This window comes from Eucyclogobius newberryi, unplaced genomic scaffold (assembly GCF_026437365.1).
Source record: "Eucyclogobius newberryi isolate DKJ021-1_F unplaced genomic scaffold, fEucNew1.0.hap1 SCAF_3, whole genome shotgun sequence".
Lineage (NCBI taxonomy): Eukaryota > Metazoa > Chordata > Actinopteri > Gobiiformes > Gobiidae > Eucyclogobius > Eucyclogobius newberryi.
Window position 1 is genome coordinate 15,071,595 of NW_027315945.1, and position 26,481 is coordinate 15,098,075.

At 40.0% G+C, this 26,481-nt stretch overlaps 1 protein-coding gene and 1 long non-coding RNA gene across 2 annotated transcripts in view; both read left to right on the forward strand.

Annotated features, from left to right (window-relative positions):
• The window catches only part of cadm4 (cell adhesion molecule 4), a 330,325-nt gene that overhangs the window by 22,561 nt on the left and 281,283 nt on the right, over positions 1-26,481 (forward strand). The window lies entirely within an intron of this gene.
• Positions 15,187-15,815, forward strand: LOC140374287 (uncharacterized). Its single transcript, XR_011929086.1, has 2 exons — positions 15,187-15,441; positions 15,480-15,815. It is a non-coding gene; the product is annotated as an uncharacterized lncRNA (long non-coding RNA).

Here is a 26,481-nt window from a genome sequence, read left to right on the forward strand (position 1 = left end):
AACAAAACCAGGTCTAAACCAGGACCAATTAAATGGCACCAACACATTTAAACCAGTAAAAAAGAAAAATATATTTGTTTTATCTTTTGAAGACGGTTTAGATTCCTTGTATTTGAAGCAAATGTAAAATATGGAGATCACAGCATTATTCTGTTTAAAACGTGGTAGGGATTTTGACTAATAAAAATGTTAGATAAAATAAAAATTGTTAAAATAGCTATTTTTGCTTGGCTTAACTATACTATTTTGTCAAATAAAGTTTTTTATTTTCTTTCTTTATACAAGTGTCATATGTGAATCATTACTGTAAGCCCAGAAGTTGAATTTACTTAAAGAAGTAAAAACATGTGAAGATGCAAATACATACACACAAAAAGTAATTTTACTTCTGCAGGAGGGTCAAGTATTGTCATTGTACTATTACAGAGTTTGTCAAAAGAAACCGCCTCCACTTTAGTGCAGCAATAGTTCATACCACTTAGACGTGCTCATGATTATTAACCACATACCTTGCACGATACAATTTTAAGTATTTCAATCACTCATTGAACGTTACTCCAACATCTTCAGACTACCAGACTGACTTTTCCACTTAATTGTCACAGAGATCCACATTTGAATAAAAGTGTTAATCTATTAAAAGCAAACCACCATTAGCCAACACCTGCAGCTAAGTGCTTCATGTAAAACCATGTGCTTGTAATCTAGTAGTCCATCAAAACACCTCTATCCAATCTGCTAGTTTGTGTGTATTTCCGATAATTGAACATAGATTGCTACTTTCTAAATGACTTCACCCTCCGTAATCTATTGCCACCCTTACCATAAAGAGTTCTACACAGTTAATATTGTTTATCATACCTGCCCCGCAACATTGCGCATCAGCACTTGCACGCGCTTTAAGCCACGGGGCCCTCCACACAATAGCTGAATTGAGTTATGTAGCCTGTCACTCAAGGTGCTAGCGGTGGCCCACGCTCGCCTGCCAGTTTGTGTTGCTTGCGCGCACCCAATCGGCTAGTCTGACGGTGCATATTTCGCACGGGGAAGGGACTCAATTACGGCGAAGGTGAAAAGAGCCATAAACACAGATACAGCGGGGGTGTAGTCAATCACAAGGGGCCAGGCAGCTGTAGCCTGGGCGTTGCTCAACCGGGATGAGAAGTGCTCCGGCCGGGGTGTTCGGGACTAAGCAGAAATATGTTAGGAAATTGTAACACCGATTTGTAAAGATGATCTGGCAGTAACTGACTTTACACAGACACATTGAGAGGATGGAAGAGGTGGGATTGAAGAATGAGTATAAGAGGCGAAGAGGAGAAGATAAGCCGACATTCATTAGAGCCCACGGTAAGGCTGGGACGTATAGAGACTATCGCCGCACTTTAGTACACGCATTTGAAGTCCCTTGCCGACTGCATAATCTTACAAAGTAGAACATCATTTTCCCAAGATGCATCTGTTGTCCCAGTGCTCTTTGTAGCTGCTCAGGTACACAAGCTAGTCTGTTTCTTAAAATGGGTTTTTCTTTTCCGCGCAGAAATGTACCTCCAAATATCCCCGTCCTAACCTGAACTCTTTCGACGATTCAAGCGCAGAACTCAACCAAGGCATTGGCTCTCTCACAATGATACAAACGCTTGTGATGTGTGGTCCTTGTATGATGTTTCTTACAATGCAATACCTTTTTTTGCTTCCCTCAAGGACAATCAATGACTCTCCAAATACACCCATCCATTATTTTCTATTTGAACAAAACCTACACATAGAGCATCAGACATCACTTGTGCCTTGGATCACTTGCTATCTCCAACTTGTGAGTGAATCAAAGAAAAACACCTTGTTCATAATCCCTTGAATGTCCCTGAGACTTCATGTCTGCCATAAAGCCTTACTAATTAAATTTTGAATAATTATGCAAACCCACAGAGAGGAAAAACAAGGGCCACTTCACTGTCGCTCATTTTCTATTTTTTTCTTGACAATGGAATTCTCACAAGGCCTGCTAATTAATAATACATCATATTGTAGTGTTGAAGTACATCATCTGCAACTTCAAAAAAATTTCCAGACAAAAGTAACTCAACAGTCAAGATAATGCTATTCCAGGCTGAGAAATAGATTTTCAAAGGTAGGGGCCAGGGGGGCCCCCTATCTAAAAAAGTTAGGGGCCCCCCAGCAATTTCAGGGGCCCACAAGCGCGGGCGGCATCGCGGCGTCATAAGAACAAGATACATTTGTTGTTTTAAACCTTGTTATTAGCATGTAAATCAATTTAAAGTACTTTTATCTTTTATTTGATATGAAGGAAGAGCACAAATACTGAATTCCTATAAACCAGAGATCATGAAATATTCTGAATCATAATCTTCTTGTCAGGGAACAAATCAAGTATCAGTATTGTTAAAATAGTAGCTTGTAAGAGTTCTGTTAAATACCAAAGCTTGTCAAATAAATACCTGTGCCTTGTTGTATTCCTTTTGAGGGAAGGCCAAACACACGGTGCAGTACAATAATCCTACTCCTGTCAGACTGATGCAGGGGAAAGGTGTGTCCCACCACTCCATATACTGCCTGTCCCTATCATTCTTCTCATCTATTTTTTTTTCTTTTTTTTCTGTTAATCTGTCACTTTTTGTTTTTTTGTTGGTGGGGGTATTCCCCTTCAAGATACTTCCACATTGACATTGTCCCTAATGTGCAAAACTACAGCTTTTGTTGCCAACAACTTTAAAAAGAGTAGATTGACGCCCGCCAACCTAGATATCACTTTTGGCACAAAATTAGACCGGGCATTTCCGAGTACACCCGAACGCGACACAAACGCGACACGAACGCAGCGGCCAATTAGATGCCCACTTTCATCGAAATTAGATCACGGGCACCGCTCGGCCAATGAGAAGCGAGAATACTGCAATGTGGCATGTCTGTCAAAATGAAACTTAAGCGATGAAAATGCCCCAAATATGGCCAAATTACTAGTTAAATCTTTATTTATTTTTTATTCAAACCCCAGGCCCGCCGGCGATTTGAGGGCCTACGGGCCCCGGGCCCCGTCTATTTCGCAGCCTGTATTCTAAACTTTTCAGCTAAATTAGTAAGAATTAGCTGGGTGTTTCCATGGCTTAAGGAAATAAGATGTTGTTGTAGGCGACTCATTCTTATAGCCTTCTCATAGTCTTATAATAAATATATATGGTCTGATTCTACATCTTCTTCCAAAGTTGAACTAAAGTTAACATCCAGGAGATTTACCAAACAATGTACAAATCTCCATCATTTTCTTGTCAGTTTCCGGTATAATAAAGGGTGAATGCACAAGAAGCTTATGGGATAATCTCATTGCTGGCCTCGCCGTTGTGGAGTGGGCATCTCCTTCCATTCTATTGTTAGAGAAGATTGAGATGTAGGTGTGAGAGAATTGATGACTTATAAGTGGCCCGCCTGAAAAAGAAAAAGTGTGACGGTTGGTTGTCTGTCAGTGTATGCCTCAGTGAAATTCAATTAACAAGAGATTATCCAAGGTGTACCCGACATCAGCCTCTAAGCAGCTGGAATTGGCTCTAGCCCTCTGTAACCCCAGAAGGATAAGTGCTAAAATGTGGAATAAAATAATGACTCAATGCAAGGATGGTTATGCAGAACAGTTTGGAAGGAATTCAATTAAAGGCACCGTACATGATTTTTACGGTCTTAAAAATGTGAAAAACAGAACAATTTCATCTTAAACTCTTAGCTGCGGTCCACATGTATCGCTCACTTACCAAATGCCCTCTGAGCATCCTAATTATTCCCCGCAATGAGTTTGTAATATATTTTCGGTTTATAGGCACTTTTCACAACTCTGAGGCCAGAGCAACAACTCTTCCTGCTTTGCGGAGAATAAAACACTATAATTACATCCAAAGAGAGCACAATTGATTTATTTTCACTTGAATAGATGCTTCGATAGAGCACTCCTGCACACACGTGACTAATTTTGTTGAGGCCGCCATTTAATTTTTACTTTTGGAATTTATCTTTGTCATTAAATGAAGCACAAATAGCAATATATGTTCGAAACAAATCAGATGAAACATTAGTTACTCCTATCTGGCACGATTGTGTAGATTTTGCCCTGAATCTACAAAATCTGGACATTTGATTCACTTTACACAGTCTAATATCATCAAAAAGTGTCTCTGGAGATGTTTGAGAGAAATGCACTTTATTGTAAAACACTATATATTATGTTGTTGATTAATATTGATAATAGCAATTATGTGGTCTTGATGAAAGAGTGAAAACATGTACTTTGACTAATGTGAAACCTTTGCACAGACAGGAGGCTAATGTACTCATGTAATCTTAATAAACACCAAAAAAATCATTGGTTCAACTACACTTTGTGATTTTATTAAACAAAAGGCAATTATGATTATTTCTCTTCAAAATAACTCTCTCTCACTTATTTAACAGATCAATGATTAATACAATCACCATGTCACAATTTTTATAAAGACTTTCAATCAGTATGAGATGATGAGATATTAATTATTTCCCTCCTCAAAAACCAAATCAATGTAGAATTACATTTTCTACAAACATATTGTCCATTCAGTTGCAGAAATCAACTTCTGTCAATATGGAGCTTTGTCAAACTGGTCAAATGCTCTGTCTTTCTTCTGCCCTTGATAACATGTCCATCCCAGAGTGCAAAAACAATCCACAATCTCTGAAACTGATAAAGTTTGACAATTGTGGGGGTCGCAAGACGATCTCAAGATAAAATTCTTCAAACGCCACATTGTATTAACAGAGAAAGTTGCATAGTTATTTCAGGGGTCTCGACCTCAAAAGTTTGGGGATCCCTGCTCTATAATATCTGTACTACCACAAAGCAGATTGGTTGTAAATGGCTTTTCCCCCGGAACATTGAGATATTTGGATTGGTCTCTATCGTCCAAACTTAATCTTGAGTGGCATCCAAACAAACAGCTTGGTCTTTTGAAAGCTATGAATAAGATTTTCAAAAACCATCTGAATGAGTTTCTTGTCTACCTCATTGTCAGGTTACAATATCTGTTGTAAATCACTAAAATGGCTAACTTTAAAATGCACTAGCCATTGTGCAAAAAGTTCACGCCAACAATAAGACAATCAATGAACATCTCTTGACTATTTTTAATCCAACCTGTCAATGTGAATGACCAACTTCCATGACATTTTCTACAGTAATGCAAATGTACTTTTTGGCCTGCTTTTCCCGCGCTGCCTGCATACAATTGAGTGACGCCCTAATCTGAACCGTACAATAACTTCTCAAGCGCACGTCTGTATGAACGCGATATCGTCCCAGCCTGCTCTTGTCAGCGCTTACATCTGTGATCCCTCTGCTCCATCACGCAGCTGCACATCTAGTTCCGACGCAAACCTGCCGCATCCGCCTCTCGTCCAAATCAATGTAGGAGGCGTAGGATCTGGTGCATGTGGCCTTATGTACTATGCAAAGAGATGCAGCGCTATGAATGAGCACTTAGCGGCGTCGCCATCCTGTCACACGGCGAGTGATTATTAGCCGTATTAGCGTTAGCGTCACATGCCACCTGATAGCGCATCACACTCACACCGACGCCACTGCCGCCTCCCACAGAGAGTCTAATAGCTCCGGCTGCTTCTTCACTCACCCCTGCCACCTCTCCTTTCGATCAGTCTGCTCCCATCTTTTATTAATATTTGTACCCTGTGGCACAGCCCGGTCTGAGCTTGGTTTTCTTCTGGTCCCCTTTGCCAGAATGTGTATTTCAAAAAAACATATTGAGAAAACTCCAATTCAATTTAATCTTTGTGTAATAATACGGTGTGAACATGGTGTAAATAGTTTGTTCGACACAAGAAACCTTGCATGGAATTTATACTCAATTGCAGCTGATGGAAGCACTTTAGCTGCACATTCATTCACCTTCAACTTGATCCTTGAGTACGTTGAGCAATAGAATGTTTTCTTTGTGGTCGCAAACGGATACATAGACGGACCATAATTCACTCACTACATTACATAATTACCTGTTTGAGTGCTGCCCGGTGGTGGAGTGGTCAAAGCAGCAGCACATGTCTGGGTCTGAGCCTGGAGGAACTCTGCCAAAGATAATGTTAATAATAATGAATCATGTTTTTGAAATAAATACGTGGAAGTTCTTAACAGGCAATGATTACAAAGTTCTCAATTTTGTGCTTGCCGTTCTGGGTCGACCATTTGCCAAAGGCCTCCCTCTCCCCATTTTATGCAACTGCTGTCCTGTCAAATAAGTCTGTGGGTCAGAAAACCTTTACAAAAAATAATATAAAAGATGCTTCCCACTTACAAGTGCCATTTTTATATCAAACTAAAATGAAAACACTTAACCTTTTAGAATAATGTATTCATCCAAATACATCAATTATTGCATTCATTTGTTGAGTACTCATTGAAAGAAGGTTTTTAGACCAAGTTGACCACCTGTACTGATATAGTGATTATTTTTCATTTTTGTTTCCCTGTAGCATGCCCTCCTGTCTCCCCCGTCTCCCTTCTCTCCCCTGTCTCTTCTTGTCCTCTGTTGAATTTACAGCCCAGTCGTGCCTTCTGGCATTTCTCCCTCCATTACCCCCGATCTCTCTTCCCCTTTTGTGTCTTCTTCCCATTCAGTTCCTCTTGGTCTCCCTTCTCTTTTTGTCACAGTCTCTTTTGCTCAAACTCTGTATCAAATCCTACTATTTTGTACTTGCAGCCAAAACCTGCAACTTCACTTCCTACAGGCTGTAATAGGCACCTTCTTTTCAGTGCTTTAATGGAGCAACCGACAAAATACCTGCCAAGATCCCGGACAAGCTCCCAATTATGTTTTCCCTGAGGGCAAAGAAATCTGGTGCATGGACCGCTGCTAGGGGGGATTACAGAAACATAGCAGCGTTGGAGCAAGATGAAAAAATGCAAATAATTAAAATACTTAGTGGGCCGTGTGAAGTCAATAATGGATCGATATAACAAGACTTAGAACACTTATTATGGTAAACCCTTGTGCGGCCTATCACTTGTTAACGTGAATAACCAGTGATTGCCTTGATTACCGATTTTAAGATTGATTTTGCTCATGTTTCTTTTCTAATCTACGTTCTGCATTTGTCTAATCTTAGAGGGAAAACCTATGAATAACTTTTAGTGTTATTCTAGCAAGACATTTGTACCACTGGCTAGAGTAACAAGAGCCATCTTAATTCTCTGCTCTGACTCGCCGCTCACCATCATGTGCTTGTCTGTCGTGTACCGTGTCCTATTTTTATCCTTTGATTACATATTTTGATGAAATGCATTTCCCCCTCCTACATTCAAAATGATTTCCCAAAAGTCAATTCCAGTCTCTCTTATCGATTTGCGACATGCACCATATATTCTGTCCAATAATGGTTATTTACCTTTCCTATATTTCACTTGGGACTTTGATTTCTCTTCATCAAAATGGAATCACAAGAAGAAAAAAAAAAGATTTAAGTTTCTCAAAGGAATAATAATAATAATAAAAATAAATAAATAAATAAATAAAATAAAAATAAATCAGATTTCATTCTATATCAATGGCAGTCTTATACAACATGGTTTAAGGGCAATAATTTTACAATATTTTGAGCTAAAATGAAGAATGACTTAACCATGAAGCTGTGAAATTGAGAGTGAGATTAGTCATCTCTAATCAGCACCTACCACCTAACGCTAGAGTTCAAATTTTGGAGAAAGAAATTTGACTTTTTATGGTAATTTTTTTTCTAATAGGACAAAATGATCCATCAATATAGCCACGTTTCGACTGGCCCTGTTCCCTAAGAGTGCTTTTCTTGATATTGTTAATGGTGGTCTGGGTTTCCATGCACAGGTCCCGGCTCGCGGGGTCTAAACAATTCACAAAAAGGTGTTTAATAAGTCCAATTTATGATTATGTGAGACATGGTTTAAGTTAGAGTAAACAAACAACTTCCAATTTTTGTCAGCTTTTTCTGCATTTATTTAACTTCTCTGCGTGTTTGCATGTGTCTTTGACAGTTTTAGATTATTATTATTATGCTCGGGGGGCCGGCAGGAAACTGCTGATGTTAATGTGCTCTAGCATTATTTTTTCAAGTTTGTCAGCTCAACAAATAAAGTTATCGTCCCTGGAAATGCAGCAATTTATTTCAAGATCAAGTCAGCGTTTGGTGAGATCTGTTTTTCCCCGTATCGTTTCACCAGAGTGTGCCTATTCTCTTATCCAATCAGCTCGTGTTCCGGGAGCCGAAAGCGAGCCAGCACGCTCTGACGGAAAGCACCACTCATGTCCCCTTTCAGACACCCTTAAAAAAGGCCTGTACGGTTCACTTAGTGGAGACATTTTCAGATTGACCTGATCTGCTGTAAAGTGAATGAATGTAAATGAGCCTTATGAGGGGAAAAACCGGATTCATTCTTTGCCAATTGCCAACTTTAGATCAATCTTACCAACCACAAAAATGGAGGTTGTGACTCACTTGATATTGCTCTGCTTTATTAATAAAAGGAGTGGCATAACGGGGATTGAATCGATAAGCCAGCAGAAAGGGAAATTAAACATGCAAGAAAGGGGCAGTGGGAATGACATGATGCGGTACCGACAGCATTATAAGTTGCACTTTAATGAGTGTTATTTCACTGGGCTAAATAATGGCAGGAGTGGGCGGCCTCCACAAAATCAAAAGACTGATCCGGGGCCTGCAACAAAGAACAGAAAAGTCAGACAAAATTCCTTTTATGTGCAACAATAGATGAAATATGAATGTGACAGAACAGGGAAAGGAAGCGAGCAGAAACCTCCTTACCTTTTAGATATTTGTCGTTAGATTCACTTTGATCCTCATTATATCTCTGCACTTCCTGGTCTTTTCCTTGGTCTTTGTTTTCCATGGCACTTATAGAAGATTCATTCACCATGATAAAGGAGCAAGGAGGCAGTTTATAGGATAGCAATGTTCTAAATTTTGAACAATGACCTTTTTTTGTCCTGGTTTTGTGTTTTATTATTTAAGTCAGTTAAGTATTTTGATATTGGAGACAAAGTGCCAAAGCGGTAAGCACTCTAACATCAAAGAAAGACGGTCTCGAGTTGCGTACATTTCACTTTTTTGGTTGTCTTGCACAGCCAAGTAGTACCCTGTCTCTTCTCCCACATTTAGAGATGTTACACAAAACATGGTGTTTTTTTGGGGGTGTATTGGCTTTCAGTGTTTTAATATGTTGGCACCAATCTTTGTGCGCAATACGATTGACAAAAACAAAACAATCATATTATGCTATTGAAGTTATTATCTATGAGCTTAAATTACCCCTTGTTTTTCCCTCCATGCCCCGCCTTGAGTCTACAATTTTTGCTGGTCGCCCTAATTTCATTGTGAATTTCCCCTGTGTCTGATTGGATATTCTCAGGCAAATTATTCTAGTTCTACCTTCCAGAACTCCTGATGAACATTCTGGTTTACATTCTGGAAAACTGTGGACAAGGACAAAGTTGCTTAGGGGAATAAGCTTCTACCTTAACTTCAAATTACTTTTTGAGCCAAGTAATGTTGTACTTACTGCTGAACTAGAGTCTTGCCATGGTCCCAGTACTATCAAAATTGTTAAATGGATATTACCTTGAGGTTTGAGCACTTTGTTCCTCACGTTTTAAGATTGGCCTTCGCCATACTTGTTTCTTAACTTTGCAATACTAACAACTTAGTGTTAATTGCCTTTCCCAGTGTCTCTATCTATCCCTGTTGTCGTCACTTACCCTTTCTTTGTCTTCTTTCCTTGATCCCTTTCTCTCTCCAGTCCAACATAGTAGCTACAAATGCATTCATCGCAGTAAAGGGACAAGTGAATCATACAGTAGACTGTCGCAGTGCATTTAAAAGCGTCCCACGGGCTTTGGGAGTGGCATTACACACACCTAATGTCTCTATTCAAAGGAGGCGGCTTCATATTCTTTGCATCACTGCCCAGCCCTCCACAGCACATCAAGGCTCTGTTGATAGAACATTGTTTTTCATCGTCCAGAGAAATCTACTCCTGCCTGCTGCGCAAACACATTCACAACCAAATACGACAGGAAACTCTGGCATTTTAGGCAATCAAATATGTTTACGTTTAGCAATTGTCTGGATGGCAGTGATAGTTGTTCAATTATGAGATGTGGCTTGTTTGTGTGAAGACAGTGTGTGCACAGTGGTGTGATGTAATAAATACAGTATGTCTGGAGGCTGGTGACAGAGATGGATAGTGCAATGCATGCAGTCACTCAGCTTCATCTGCATGGTGTTAGAACAACATAGGTTATCTCTTACCTCATATTTCCACTGTGTATCTTCTCCTTCCTCTCGGCGAGGCAATAAATCAATGCAAAAGTATAGCCTGGGGCATTCTCTTAAAGGTAAAGGTATAACAAATGATCTGTAAGGGTTATATGATGTCAACTTTGTGTCACTCCACCTTCAAAGGCATTTCTGGATTGCTTTGTCAGACTAATCGAGCTTCTCCTCAATATTGCGGCTGTAAGCAGAAGTTGTTAATTGTCTTGAGTTGTTTACCAAATACAATCCATAAACCTCATTGTGAAGCCTACCAATCTTGGAAAAAATATTTTACGTTTACAGTGAGATACTAACTCAAAGTCTGTGTATTTATTGAACATGGGGCTGGGCGATTAGGGAACAATACAAGTAACACATAATATTGAAGATGAGAGTTCAGTCAATTGGATTCAAACATTACATTACCTCACTCTTGTAATGTAAATTTGCAAAGACTTTATTGTAAAAGCATGATTTTGTGAGAAAAACGTCACTACACACTGCCTGCATGTAATAATAAAGTATTTTATTTCTCGTCAAGCTGGAAGTACAAGCCCAAAGCAGCGCTCTGATTGGCTGCCCTTAGGTGGTTCACCCCACCCCTCAACATCTGAAAAAGCTCATCTAAAACTGTGCACATGCCCAAAATATGTTTCTATGGATATTAATGATGTGCCAAAGGGTTTGTGATAGCGAGGATCTAAACTGATTGAAATACCTGCTTCGTTCTTCGTCCTTTCACTGAGTCAAAACCAGATATCCCAGCTTCAAGGGTGCAATTCCTCTTCCTCTTTCTCAAAAACATACCATGTGATGAATGACAGGACAAACATCAGCTTCTGTGTGCGATAATTAATTGTGTAAGTTACAGCTCATTTCTGCCAACAGCTTCAAAGTGGTGAATAAACCCAAGATATATTCCAGAAAACCGGGATATATTGATCCCGGTTTTCTGATGCACGCAAAAATATATATTATTTCCCCAACCACTTTTGGTTCCTTTTGGAGCTAGCCACATGTCCAATAACTGTGGCCGTTGCATTCTTTAGACCATTTATTTCCATTCCCTTTGCTTTTCCACGAGAAGAGGTACAAAATGATAGATGTAACGGAAATGTGATTTAAAGTAAAACCAAATTAAAAAAATACATAGAAATACTGGTTGCATATATTTCTGGACTCTATATACATTTACTTTCACTTTAGCTTTACTTTTACTTTTCACCTTTTTTTGTTTTTTTTGTTCTAATCTAACTTCCAACCAAATGCCATTGCCTTCGTGAAACAATGAGCGTAAAGCAGGCACAATGCAAAATCTCTCTCCAAACAGTCTGTGAATTGAATGTAGTATTTTAATAGCCTTTTCCTCTTCTGCGCAGCCTGTGTTAAACATTGTCAGATTTTATTGTTCTGCTTCCCATTTAGAAAGCACATAGAGCTAACACAAAATTGGCTGTTGGATGGAAAGGCACACTTGCTTGAACACAAAAGCAAAAGTGAAAGTTCTTTTGCAGAAGTACAGCCGACTATGAAGTTCTATAATGAGTGTAACCTGCAGAATTGTTGGGTTCAGGAAGTGCAACAATGGAAACTGTGGGATTTGCTGAATTGGATAGCTATGGAGAGGGGAGGGAGAATAAAATCACAGCTAGGTGCAAGAGTTAATGTCATGAAAGAATGGTCTGGTGATGGCTAGAGTTAAAGGTTGAATGGATGATTCTTTTGGCCCAAATCTGAGTCTTATTTCCTCGTGGCGTGCACGGCCGATTAGTCCTGCCACGTATCAATCATAAAACGCACCTATCGCTCACCTGCAGCCTCGTGCGGCTCCTCCCCATGAGCAGCAGTTTCCACATGTCTAAGCGCATTGATCTATCATAATATAGTTCCCTCAGTGTACGGGACAAAATGAAGACGGAGAAAGACTGTTCGAGCTAACTCCGAAGAAGACGGAAATCTACGGGAGACGAGAGATGTGATGCAATCCATCGCGCTATTAAACAAACGCACGTGTGTGTTGTATCAGTCCGCACGGGGGAGTGCGCATGCGCACTTCCACCTGAGTTCTCAAATCGCCGAAAAATCGTCCATTGCGCCTTTAAGCGCAGCGGTTACAATGTACAATGCTGCGGCAGGGCTGAATAAAACATCTCTGTGGTATCATTTTCCTGTCCCTCTGAAACTTTGTATAACTTGTTTTACAAAGGTAAAATATCAGCACATTGCATAAAGCAAATAAACACCGAATTTGTTTCTCCATGTGGTTCCACAATGGTTTTCATGGTACAATTATTGTGCAGGGATTTGCTTATCAGTAAATGACACGCTCAACTCTGCTCATGGTCAGACATTCTAATATGATGAAATAGTCCCCCAGATGGTGTGAGTGAATGCAATAGATAATTCTAGAATTGTCCAACACTTTTGCCCCCTAGAAACAGATTAGAGCGTAGACCTCAACTAAGGCCTTGGGTTTAACTAGCATTTGGATGGAAAATGTGACCAAAATCTGTAGTGATCTTGCAGTTCAGGGAAAAATGTATACTATTCTATTTGCAAAGAATCCAGTAAACCAATATATTAACGGCCTCGGAGCAACTGCCTAAATCTGTTTTTGGCAATATTTTTGTCTCTTTCAACTCTCCAGACCCAGTTGCGTCTATATGTGTCTTTAGTTCCATCTCTGGCTAATCAGAAAGATGTTTTTACAGCAAAAAAACACAAAACGCCTCAATCATCTTTTTGACTTAAAGTAGAACTAAGTAACTCTGGCAATAGAGCTCCCCCTGCAGATCACTTGTGAAAATACAGTGTCAGAGAATAGACACAAAAGCTTTTGTTCTTTTTTTTTTTTTTTTTTAATTCTTTGTCAAAGTAAGACCATATAATCTCATACAAAACATTTAACAAAAAAGAGCCAGGATTTCTCAGAGTTGTTTTCAGGTCGATGTCAGCAAATGTTGCCGGGGGAAACCACAGACATTTCCAACACCCCAAAAATACATATTTAACCATCACGGCTTAAAAATATGTAGCAATATCATTTTTACTTACTTCCTTTAATGTCTTTCTACAAACTGCATGCTATTCCTGTAACCTGTGTTCTTCAGTCACCACTTCCTCCTTTACATTTACCCCCCTGCTCACACGCAGCATTGTCCATTAATTAGCCAGACCTTGTTACCAGTCCAGCACTAATCACTCAGGTTATATTCCCCATAAGATAGTCCCCCCCAGACACAACCTGGGTGACTTCAGTAGGTCACAGGGTAAACAGCCCTGAAGAAGTCCAACACCTTTCATCATAGTTTCTGAAAATGCATGTAATGCATTTCCTTATACTCTGTTTGCTGGCTTGAGGCTAGTTTATATTAGCGTAATATATATATATATATATATATATATATAATCACACCCTCCTCAAGCAAAAGCCACCTTTTTTTCACATTAACTTACTTTTTATCACAGAAAATGTCCCTCCCAGCACCCACAACGTCCGCTGCGGGTAGCTGTCATGCACACGATTTTGACCCAAGGCTTAATGAGCACATTTGCCAAGCCCACCGGAGAGCTTGTTTACTCAGAAAGCAGCGCTTTACTCATCTCCTGCTCTCTAAGTGTGCACGTCCATTTGCACAAGTCCTCTCTGTCAGCCGTGATGTATCCAGCCTGCAGGTGTCTTCAGGTATGTAAGACGTGGGCAAGGAGGGGGGGCTGTAAATTATGCCGACATTAAAAGCCTGGGAGAGCGTGGGAATCTGCATAGACAAGCTGACAGGATTATTAACCTATGTGTACAAAATGTTATGGGAAATGTAACTCAAGGACAAAACAGACTAATGCCGTTTTCAGACAATTATCGACAAAATGGATGTCAACAAATTCCTGTTTGACCTGTTTGACTCCAAGCAGAGGCTTTAATCTCACCTGGCAGCACTTTTCTTTTGATAACGCCATATTCATTTTAAATTCAACCCCACAACCTGCATATGCACAGTGGTTAATTAGATTTATGTGCTCGTTCCCATGTTCATCTGTCGGCTTAAATCATGTAAAACAAGCTTCATGGTCTAATGTTGGTACTGTGTATGTACTGTGTGCTGTGTGATACGTTGGGAAGAGTGGGCCTGTGGATAAAACGTCGCCCTCAAGCACAAATCCATGACTTTGATCCGGTCTTTTATTTTGTAACAGTTCAGAGTCAAAGCAGCCTTTGAAAAATGCAGTATAAAAGCATGCATTCAACTTATCACATTTCATCAAATTGCTCAGTTGTGTAAGAGGAAATAGCCGGTGATATTTGGAAATATTATTATATTGAAGGCCTATTATTAATATTAGTTGTGGCTGAATTTAATCACAATCTTTCAACAATCGCATGTATGAGTTTAAAGATTCTGCAAAATACTTATCATGAGCATAGGCGAGTAGTAAACAGTTTTACTTTTTTAATATAAAATATAGCCATTTCAAGCAACCAAACACACAATCTCGTCAAATGTATACAATAGTGATTACTTCTTGTGCATAAATTTCACTTTCACAACAAATGTTTGAACGGAATTTAGTTGTTTTTATGGAATCCCTCTTCGTATGCCATCAATATTGTTAGATTGATGTAAAACGGATTAGTTTTGCATCAATCAAGACTGAATCATTCAGATTTTTTAAATATTGAATCTACTCAACATTTTTCCCTTCAAAGTCCCAAGTAATCTTTATAACTTTACTCCGACTTTACCTTTTATCACACATTTCAAATCCATCTCATTTCGACATATCCTGATCTCCTCGTTGCTCGTTTATGTGCTTTCAAACAATCACTCAGCGGGGGGCAGCGCCGGCGGGCCTTGGCTGTGAGGGGGTGACCTATTTTATCTGATGCCAACACCTCAGTTAGCGCCCCAAATTGTGAATCCGTTGGCTTTGTGCACCTGAAACGCCTAAATGAGATTAGAAGATTTATTTTTGTCCTTTTTACTTTTGTGAAATGTTTGTGTTGGTGGATCTCTATACCTGTGGTGCATTCACTTGCCTGGTCTTGATGTTGTTATTTCCAAGGGCGCAATAGTGGGTGTTGAACTTTATGTGCTACGAACGTCTCTGATGAAAAGACGAGCGCAAAGAAATAAAGATGGTTAATTAAAAGCATAGAGAACGAGGGGTGGGGATTTTCGAGATAAAGCAATGAGATGGAAAGGTATATTTACTACCTCGCACGCAGACACAAATGCGTAGCAAAAAAAAAAAAGATTTGAACTTTCAAGAGATAGGGATGGAGGTATAAATTGAGCGAGTTAGTGGTGTGGAAAGAGAGGAGGAAGAGGAGGAGGCAGTGGGAATAAGGGATTAATTGAATGTGTTTTTTAATCCGCTGCTGAATCTTGTGTTGTGTGTATGTTTAATGCTCATAAGAGCACAGAGTAGGGAGAGTGGAGAGCTTATTTAGAAGGTTAAGCAAGGGTAAAAAGTTGGGAAAGTTATAGAAGGAAAGAATGTGAAGAGAAGAGATCAGATGAAGGAGTTAGGAGAGGAACTTTTATAGACAAGTATGTACGCTACTAACTTTTTAAATAATCAGTATGACAATAAAATCTTCACGGAGACCAGCGGTGAATGATCTTAGAAGATAAATAGGTCGAATGACACATTTTGGAACATTCTATCATCATACTGACTAGCAGCTAGTGGACCCTTACAACAGGCATATTGTATATTTAAGGGTTGTGCAGAAAAAAAAATCTAAAACATGTTGTTGTGAGTCAGAGGTTCAGTTGCGATCTTGTTTGGGATGCACCGCCCCAGCTTTTTCAGTTCCTGTACCAAAATTGATATCAGCGGGGCAGTATACATCCCCCCCATGTTATAAAGTAAAATCGGTTTTGCCCCACTACAGATATATTGTAAAAGCATCCAATCGGGTCAACCTGGGACCACTTTGTTTCTCTGCATCTGATTTACAGAATGTTTTATTCTCCGCATAGCAGGAAGTGCACTGTTAGCATGCTGATGTGTGTTAGCTTTACCCATGAATCTATTTAAATATCTGGATGGGGTATTGCTAGCTTACCCTGTTGTGAGTTTGACTAGTGGCCAGTCCATTGGAACTGCGTTTAAAAAAATCCTCCAGTCCAGAAAGCCTTTTTCCCGTAGAGCACAATGTAAATACAAACTGCTCATGTTCAGCTGACAGGCCACATAGGTCATAGCTTTAACAATGGTAGGATTTTTTTTTTTCCTTTTGTCAGATCAAGCACTTCTTCTTCAGTTTTCTTAAAATGACTCTTCTTGGACGCTTGCAATGCATTAGGAAGTTGAGAAATGCAAGGGGACTGCTGCAAGGAGTTTCAGAGGAACTAGTTCTGTTTTTCACAGTTTAAGTCAGGTACAGTGCCTTTAAGGGTCATACAAATGCAGGGGACAGCAAATACAATGCATTTATTTACACTACAGTACACTCATCAACACTCAACAAAACTGATTAAATTGTGTTTCATAACCACATTGTATAAATAAAAGTTGAAACATTATTAGACGTTCTGGAACATTATTAACTACAAAAGAGTACCGGTAAATACAGTAAATCTTATAGTATCAGTTTATTGGCCCAAACCTGTCATTGGCTGAAGTTTTTATCCATTTCTGGATGGCCGCCAATATCTGACTTTTATCTGAAATAAACACTGCCATTGTGTCATTGTGCAAGACAGTGTTGGATAAAAAATAAACTAACATCTTTAGCTGTTGAAAATATAGCCATTTTTGTGTCAAATCATGGCTCTCAGTATATTTTATCATCCCTCGTATTTTCTTGACTTTATTATGTTGCACAATGACATTTACGGCATCACTGGGGTAGCATCAGCGTTATGCCAAAATCAGCTTTACAATAGCCTAAAAACTAATTCCTGTTATGAATATTTTCACAGAAATGTGTTAAATTACGCTGCCACTTTGAAGCATGAAAGGCTGTATTGAAATATGAATAGTTATTAAGATAAAGAAGCTAGGAAGACATGCATGATTCCAACACAGTACACATAATGAAGGTTTGTATAGGTCTTAAATTGAGATGTAGGGAAAGGCGAGTAAAGTTGCTGAGGTGGAAAGACCTGAAGAGAAGGCAAATAAGGCAGAGAGCTGAAGGGATTAATGAAAAGAGATTTGAATCCCGCTGGTCATATTAGGCAGAGTTATATTTGGGGTGCCATGGGGGTGGGACAGAGGCGCAGAGGTGAGGGAGACTGTGTGAGGAAGAGGAGGGGATTACATCTGTAAATCATTTTAATGACGTCTCGGCTCTGCATTAGGGCACAGCCAGCAGGCCAAACAAACAGTGTGTAATTAGAGAGGGCGACTGGGAAATGGGGCCGGGCAAAGTCATTCAATATGAGGGTTGGAACAGGAGACTTTAGGTTAGTATAATGGTTATGGTCCTCATTATGAAACATGGCAGGACCGCGGAAAGCACACAGGGTGCAGAGCAGGGGAAAGGTGTTGGTGCCACCATTATGCACATTAAATATTGTAAATTTGGAAAACTAAAGATTTTAAATCATTAAATACTCAGTTTGAAATGTTTTCTTTTCAGCAAATATAAACTCAAGTACCATTTAAGAATATAATAATCATTAAAGTTGCTCTAAGTAACTTTTCTAGTGGGAGTTTTACCACCTCCTTGTCTCAATGAAAAAGTTATTGTTATATAATCCACAGGATGGCATTAAAAGTATCCATCTATAGGATTTATTTCATTATGGCTGTTTTTAATGCTAAAAAAATACCTGTAAAATGTGCATTTTTATGGTGAAGCCTCTCAACAGATCTGGCCAGGAGATATATATTAATGTCATACTGCGAGACATTCTTAGAAAAGCAATACCATCTCTATAGGGAGTCAAGCAAGTGACAGACCCTCCATCCAAAAAGTTACATAGTGTGGCTTTAAGCAGGAATTCACTGTTTGTACAAAGTCTTTAATCCCTTTTAGTAACAACAACAACAAAAACATTTAGTTTCATACATCTGAAGTCTGAATTTTCTGACATTGACTGTTCATTGTCTAACATTTCACTGTAAACTGACATTGACAAAAAATATCTCAATGTTTTTGCATCACCTCGATAATGAAATTCAGACAATATTTTCACAAAGCATCAAGAATGAACTAAACTGGGCCTGTAAATGTCTTGGTTGAGGTTCAAGAGTCATACAAAATGTGAATAGACCATACAATTAAAACACAAAAGGGCAGAGATATCACTTTATACACTTGCTTGGGAGATTACACTAGAGGTTTTTTGTCTATTTTAGGTTTTCATTTAAAAATAGTTTAAGGATATTCTACATTTTTCAATACATTGCCCACCTCTAACTGATTTTGGCCCAAAAATGACAAGTCCTGGAAAAGGTTGTTTACCAACAGTGGATTTCCCCTTTATAAAAAACTAATATGATATTTTTCAGTCAGGTTTTAGACCTCATCACAGTACTGCATCCGCCTGAACACTGACACTGTCGTTCATGGGGTCCTCTTACAGAGACTAGAGGGCTGGGTGGGCATCACTGACACTGCCCTAAATTGGTTAAGGTCCTATCTGGATGACAGGACCAATGGATTCACTCTGTCACTGCATCCAACAGTCCAGTGTGTGGATGCAAAACAACTTTCTCCAGCTGAACTCAGAATCAGAAAAGGTTTATTGCCATTGTCCATGAACAAAATTCACAAACATAGGGACTTGTCTTGATGATTCGATAAAACGGACAAAACTTTAATCATCATCTTTGACCCACAGAAACAAAAAGTGTTTGTAGTCACCTCCAGAGTCTCGCTCTAAGACCAAGTTAGAAATCTGGGGGTAATAATGGACTTTAATTTTAACAGCCACGTCAAATCAATAACATCAGCAGCTTTTTACATCCAGAAAACATTGCCCAAAATCTAAAGTATAGCATCTAAACCAGACTTGGAGGGACTTATCCAATAAAAAATAAATTGAATTGAATTGAATAAAGCAGCTCTGCTTGTGTACAATCTTTCCATGGCCTCGCACCAAAGTACTGTCGCTCCGGGGTATAAATCGCATTTTTGGGGGAAATGTATTTGATAAAATCCAAGACCAAGAACATCTTGAAATGAAATTTAAAATAATAACAGATTAGAGAATGGACAACATGGTGTACGTATGCTAACATAACACACTCGGCTACATGACACACAGACGGACACAGACGGACACAGACGGACACAGACGGACACAGACGGACACAGACGGACACAGACGGACACAGACGGACACAGACGGACACAGACGGACACAGACGGACACAGACGGACACAGACGGACACAGACGGACACAGACGGACACAGACGGACACAGACGGACACAGACAGACACAGACAGACACAGACAGACACAGACAGACACAGACACAGACACAGACACAGACACAGACACAGACACAGACACAGACACAGACAGACAGACGCAGACAGACATTAACAGTGGCACATTACCTACACCGGACCGGCAGCTCCACGCTCAGTCAGTACCACCGACGACAAGAGTTACACAAAGCATGAACCATCAATACTGAAGAAAGACTGGGTTACGCCAAGTATGAACCATCAATACTGGAGCACAACATGGTGAATAGGTGTACGTATGCTAACGCAACGCATTCTACATGACGCACAGACACCGAACGTCTGGTGTCTATGCTGTTAATACGTTTTACGTTAACATACCAAAGATCATGCTAACAATGCTTTACCAAAGCATCAGTATTACCTCTAATCACTAAATCCATTGAATTCTTCTTCCTCCGTGTCACTTCAAAACGCAGTCTGTTCTTCAACACCAGACAATAGGCACCGCACGGCAAAAGCACATGCATCGACCAAGTTCAGTTTAGTTGTGCGTTGAAGAGAAGGCTGCGTTCATAAGCAGCGTTCATACCTCATACATCGTCCTTGTTGAAGACTTTGGTTTGGTCCTGTTCTATTCCTGGTTTAGTCCTGGGTAGGGTTAGTCCAGTCCAGGTTTATTTCCAGGGCTAGCCTCGGTTTAGTCCCAATTTTGATGCAGTGTTTGCGAAAGTGTGAACGTAGTTTTGATTAGTTCCGATTTTACTTTCACATACATTTCTGCACGTCTTACTCTGCACAATTAATCACAAACTCTGTGTCACTACAAAACAACTCCCCAAACTCCGGAGGTAGAGGAAGTGCCGGTTCTTCTTCTGCGTCGCTTAGAGCTTTGCTGCGTAGCTTTGGAGGCTTCTTGTGGTTTTCATGTGAAATGCGGTTGCCAGTGTGAAAATAACGAATAATATAACAAATAAGTCGCTCCGGAGAATACGGTACATCTCGGACATGTTGGTGCCATATGAACCATGTCAAACTCTGAGGACCTCAGGGACCGGCCTCCTGCTGGTGCCAGAGTCGGGACTAAACCTGGACCGGCCTCCTGCTGGTGCCCAGAGTCGGGACTAAACATGGACCGGCCTCCTGCTGGTGCCAGAGTCAGGACTAAACATGGACCTGCCTCCTGCTGGTGCCAGAGTCAGGACTAAACATGGACCGGCCTCCTGCTGGTGCCAGAGTCAGGACTAAACATTGACCAGCCTCCTGCTGGTGCCCAGAGTCGGGACTAAACATGGACCTGCCTCCTGCTGGTGCCAGAGTCAGGACTAAACATGGACCTGCCTCCTGCTGGTGCCAGAGTCAGGACTAAACATGGACCGGCCTCCTGCTGGTGCCAGAGTCAGGACTAAAGATCGACCGGCCTCCTGCTGGTGCCCAGAGTCAGGACTAAACATGGGCCGGCCTCTTGCTGGTGCCCAGAGTCAGGACTAAACATGGACCGGCCTCCTGCTGGTGCCAGAGTCAGGACTAAACATGGACCGGCCTCCTGCTGGTGCCCAGAGTCAGGACTAAACATGGACCGGCCTCCTGCTGGTGCCAGAGTCAGGACTAAACATGGACCTGCCTCCTGCTGGTGCCCAGAGTCAGGACTAAACATGGACCTGCCTCCTGCTGGTGCCAGAGTCAGGACTAAACATGGACCGGCCTCCTGCTGGTGCCCAGAGTCAGGACTAAACATGGACCGGCCTCCTGCTGGTGCCAGAGTCAGGACTAAACATGGACCTGCCTCCTGCTGGTGCCCAGAGTCAGGACTAAACATGGACCTGCCTCTTGCTGGTGCCAGAGTCAGGACTAAACATGGACCTGCCTCCTGCTGGTGCCAGAGTCAGGACTAAACATGGACCTGCCTCCTGCTGGTGCCAGAGTCAGGACTAAACATGGACCTGCCTCCTGCTGGTGCCAGAGTCAGGACTAAACATGGACCTGCCTCCTGCTGGTGCCAGAGTCAGGACTAAACATGGACCTGCCTCCTGCTGGTGCCAGAGTCAGGACTAAACATGGGGACTCTGCGTTTCAGTTTTATGCAGCTAAAATTTGGAACAGTCTTCCTCAAGATGTGAGACAGGCCACTACTCTGAAAATGTTCAAATACAAGCTAAAAATATAGCTGTGCATATGAGGGAAATTATTTAATTTGCTCTCTTCTCTTTTGGATTTTAATAAATTTGTTCCTGTTGTTTGAGCACTTTGAATTGCCTTGTGCACGAATAGTGCTCTACAAATAAACTTGCCTTGCCTCTATAAGCCGTTAGTATGTAAGTACTTCTCCTGGTACATTTAATTCAAACGATTACTCAAGTATATCTAACAGAGTCAATGTAACTCCTCACTAGCCTTTGTGGTTAGCATGTCAGCGTAATGTGATTGCTGAATTGAGATAGATGAATGATCTGTTGAGGACACTGGTAGTGATCACAGTAATGGAGATGATGATGGATGAGTCAACACTGGCATGGCTGTCAATTCTGCTAATTCTTAATCAATCCCCTTTGCCTATTGAGTGTGAGGTCACAGAGGGGGCAATCCATTAATGCAATCCCAGCACAGGCCATATGTGTACAATGTAATGTAAATTTGCATGCATTTGACTAAAAAAGGCCATTGTTACCATAAACCTTAATAAAACCATTTCCTCACTGAGTTCTTACCTGTATATGATTTGTATTGTTTATGCTCCACAGGTGAAGCAGGAAAACAGACCATCCTCATGTGCATAATAGCATAAATAAACACAAATGCTATATTTTCTGCACACATTTACTGCCATGTACATAATTTGAAGCTATGAAACTATGTCAGTCCTTTATGTTGTCTCTGTTACTGCCTTCTGTAGGGCAATTTAAATATTAATCAGTAAGGCCAATTACGACTAAAATATTTTGCATGTTAAAATAGGTCAACTACTATGATTAGCAATCCCCATATTTCCTTGATATGCAAATGTCGGGTGGCTTTCACACACTAAGACAGCTAGCAGGCCAATTCAATATTAAGCACATTTCAATTGAAATAGAGTGAAACGCCTTTGTTGGGGTATCAAAACGTTCAGGCTCGTCAGCACTGACAATGAAATGTTTGCAGCCCCAGTTTGTAAGCCCAATGTAGCATCGTCTTGTTTTCTGTTTAACAAAGTGCCACACACTGTTGAAATGTGTAGCTTTTTAATATGTAAATGTATAAATGTACACTGTAAGGAGATATATATATATATATATATATATATATATATATTTATTAATTAGTTATTATTATTATTATTATTTTTACAGGACTAATAATTAGGTTATGTATTTTCTATGAGACAAATGTCTGTAAATACTTACTAACTGATGTTGGATCAGAGAGTGGATTTGTGAATTGTCCTTTTTGATGATTGGGTGTTATTGCATTGTAGAACTTATTCCTATAAATCAGGGACTGCAGACTTTTAATATAGCTATAATCTGGTGCAGAACAGCTCTGTTTATTAGCCTAATCTCTCTGTACATTGTCCCTTCAAATAGAGACTAAACTGAAATGTAATTGGAAAACAGATCGAGAAGCTATTCATTTGGATTGCGTTTTCTTTGGGCAGTGTGACCACGTCAAATAATTTATACAAATAAAAAATAATTGAGAACGTGCTTATACAACAGCCATTGACTCTGCTGTTTCACCCAAATTCACCCAAAGTTTATGACTAGTCAATAGCATTGATATCATTCATTACTTCCCTTACATAATCTATTCAACCTTATAATTTTAAATTACAAGCTTGAGTTCAACAATAAACCACTATAAATCATGCAAATGTATGAATATAGAAGAACATATAAAGTTTGTGTTGCATAAAAATGAATTAGGAATGCTGGTCAGACAGCAGTATGTGAGTCAGCAGTGTTGAACACAGCCAGATCTTCTTTGTGAACAAGAAAAAACCTAATATTTTATCGACCTTGATAATTTACATTTTATATTCTCTAACTTTATCTGGTCTGGCAGTCATTGTTGGACCCTATGTGACCCTTCATCACTGTCAGAAGGCTCATGAAACTGCAGTACTATACTTTTAACGTGTAGTACTTTTGCACTCCCCACTGTACCCAGTGTACTTGTACTTCAGTGACGTTTGCAGTACACAGGAGGTCTTGAAGCTGAGGCTGCACTTTTCAGCCCTACTCAACTCCTGGAAAGTTTTTTTTTACGCACTGATAACTTCTGTGCTGGTCTTAAACTTTGTGGTATTTTCTCCATAGAAGCAGGATTCCACAAATGCTGCCGTCAGTCACCCTGACTGTCAGACACTTTACAGTCAAATGATTCTTGTAAAGAACTCGCTTTTACCGACAAAGTCCTGCCATTTGGAGATTAGCTTTTTGACACCTGCGCCCAGACCAAATTCTTCCTTCGGGTTTATATTCTAATAAAGTTGCCCTCTTTGATTTCTTATTCATCATTCATTCACACACAAAACCAAAAAACTTCTCCAAGTAGGAAGACGGCACCAAATTCGGTTTAAACCAGCTGACCAGACACGTCAGTGTTCCACAGAAAATCATCAAATACACTTAAAATGTATCATACATTGATTCCTAGTGGACATAATTTTTACTTTTTGAACAAGATTAATTACATCCACAAGCCTATTATTGACACTGATTCTGCCATTGTGCTGACGACTATGAGCCTCTAACTAAAAATACAATTCTATTTCTAAGAGTTGAAAGGTCAGCCTCTCGCCTCCTCACCTGGGAGCTACAACGCTTTTCTCATTACCGCCAAGATAACAATGGTAATGATGAAAATGAGAAGTTGCATTGTGGCGCATGACGTCAGCCGTGTCGCCCCCTGTGAGCGACCTTGGTCATCGCAATGTGACCTCCTCCTTGTGCTTACATCATGCATAATTCATGCTTTGAGTAGAGGCTGCTGCATGGTGATACTGAGATGCGATCAGCTTTACAGTGTTGTTTGTTTTGCCGGCGAGCTGCATAAAAAATGAGCAGCGGGTTTATCAGAGGTGCACTGCCCACTGGTTTAGGAGAGTGGCTGAGGGATGGCATGGATGAAATGGAGGATGTGTAATATCATGAGGCTAATATGGATAATTTATTTTACAACCAGCCAACTCAGAATGTCATAAGCCTGCATCCCAGAGACTAAAGAGGTTTCACTCATCAGAAATATTAGTGTTTGGAGAGACGCAATATAACTTCCACACCTCAGCCATTCTGCCACTGGACAATTGTAACTACGGTATGTGGGACTGTCCACTAATGAATATAGAACTCTAGATCTTGTTATGAAAGCCCACAACACAATATCATGATATGGCGATATGTGGTGATAATATTGAACATCATAGGGCAAGCTTTAGTGTTTGCACAGGTGCAAAACGGTAGGGTGAGCTAAACTGGAGAATAAAGCATGTGCAGTGGAAATGTCTGTGACCAGAAGAATTTGCAAAACTGAGCTCTTTTGCTCCAGCGGGCAAAATTTGAAGTTTGTGTGCAGAGGCTGATTTATCAAGACTGTGAGGAGCAACACTGTGTGAAAATGTAGCTGGTCCGTTAAGCAGGTTTTCAATTAAAGAATAGACTTCTGCAGTTTACATATCATTGTGGCGTTAAAAAGGATATAAAAACAATTGTCATCTACAAATATAAAATAATGTGTTGTTTTGACACTTCTTGCGACTTTGAATTTTCATCTGTATCGCATTGAACTGGAACAGTTGATAGAAGCCATCCCTCAAATGGATTTCAGGAGTCTGTCCCATGTAATTTTCAAACTTTGCTTTCGAAAAAGCGGTAACAAAATCCTTGCAATCCTTTGTCCCTGATTCATTTTTTTGGCAGAGCCAATTCTGCAACATGTCCCTGTCCCCATGCTTAGAACTCTGGATAAACACATGGCATATTCCTTTGCCTACATTCACAATCTGCACAATAGGTTCAAATATTTGAAGACTGAAACTAATCCCATACAATCTTTCCCTACTTTAAATCTCATTAAAACAATGTGTTATATAATTAAAATAATGTCTTTCATTTTATTTAAGTTGTTGGCCCAACTATGAGGCTCATTAATAATATGCAGTTTCTCAACAAAGAGCAATACGCCCACAAAATAGCACATGGCAATTTTAAATAGTACTTGTTGAGAAAGATTTTACCCCATAGTGTATTTTAAACGAAGCAAACAATGTTTTTACTTTTTTTTTTTTTTTTATAAAAAAGAAAGATTATATTGAAGTTCCTCCGATCTGTTTTTCTATTGTTTAAATTGTGTCTGCCCGGATCTGGATTTCATGATGAGCACCTAATTTTACAAATCCAGGGTGTACCCTGCCTAAGGCCCAAAGTCACTGGGATACCCATGACCCCGAACGGGAAAAAGCAGTAGAAAATGTATGAATAAATAAAAAGCACCTAATTTTACAAAAATATAAAAGTCCAAGTTTAAATAAACGGCATTGCTGTGCTTCAACATGGTTTTGAGAAATATACTGAAAATATTGCTGGTAATAGATCAATACAACCCTTCATAACAATACTGGGATAAATAAGATTAAGATAAGAAGACAAACCGAGACTACAGCGCATTGTGCGCTCTGCTAAGTAGGTGATCGGATGCAGACTTCCATCTCTGCAGGACCTGTACGTCTCCAGGGCTCTGGGACGAGCAGGTCGGATCACAGCTGACCCTTCTCACCCTG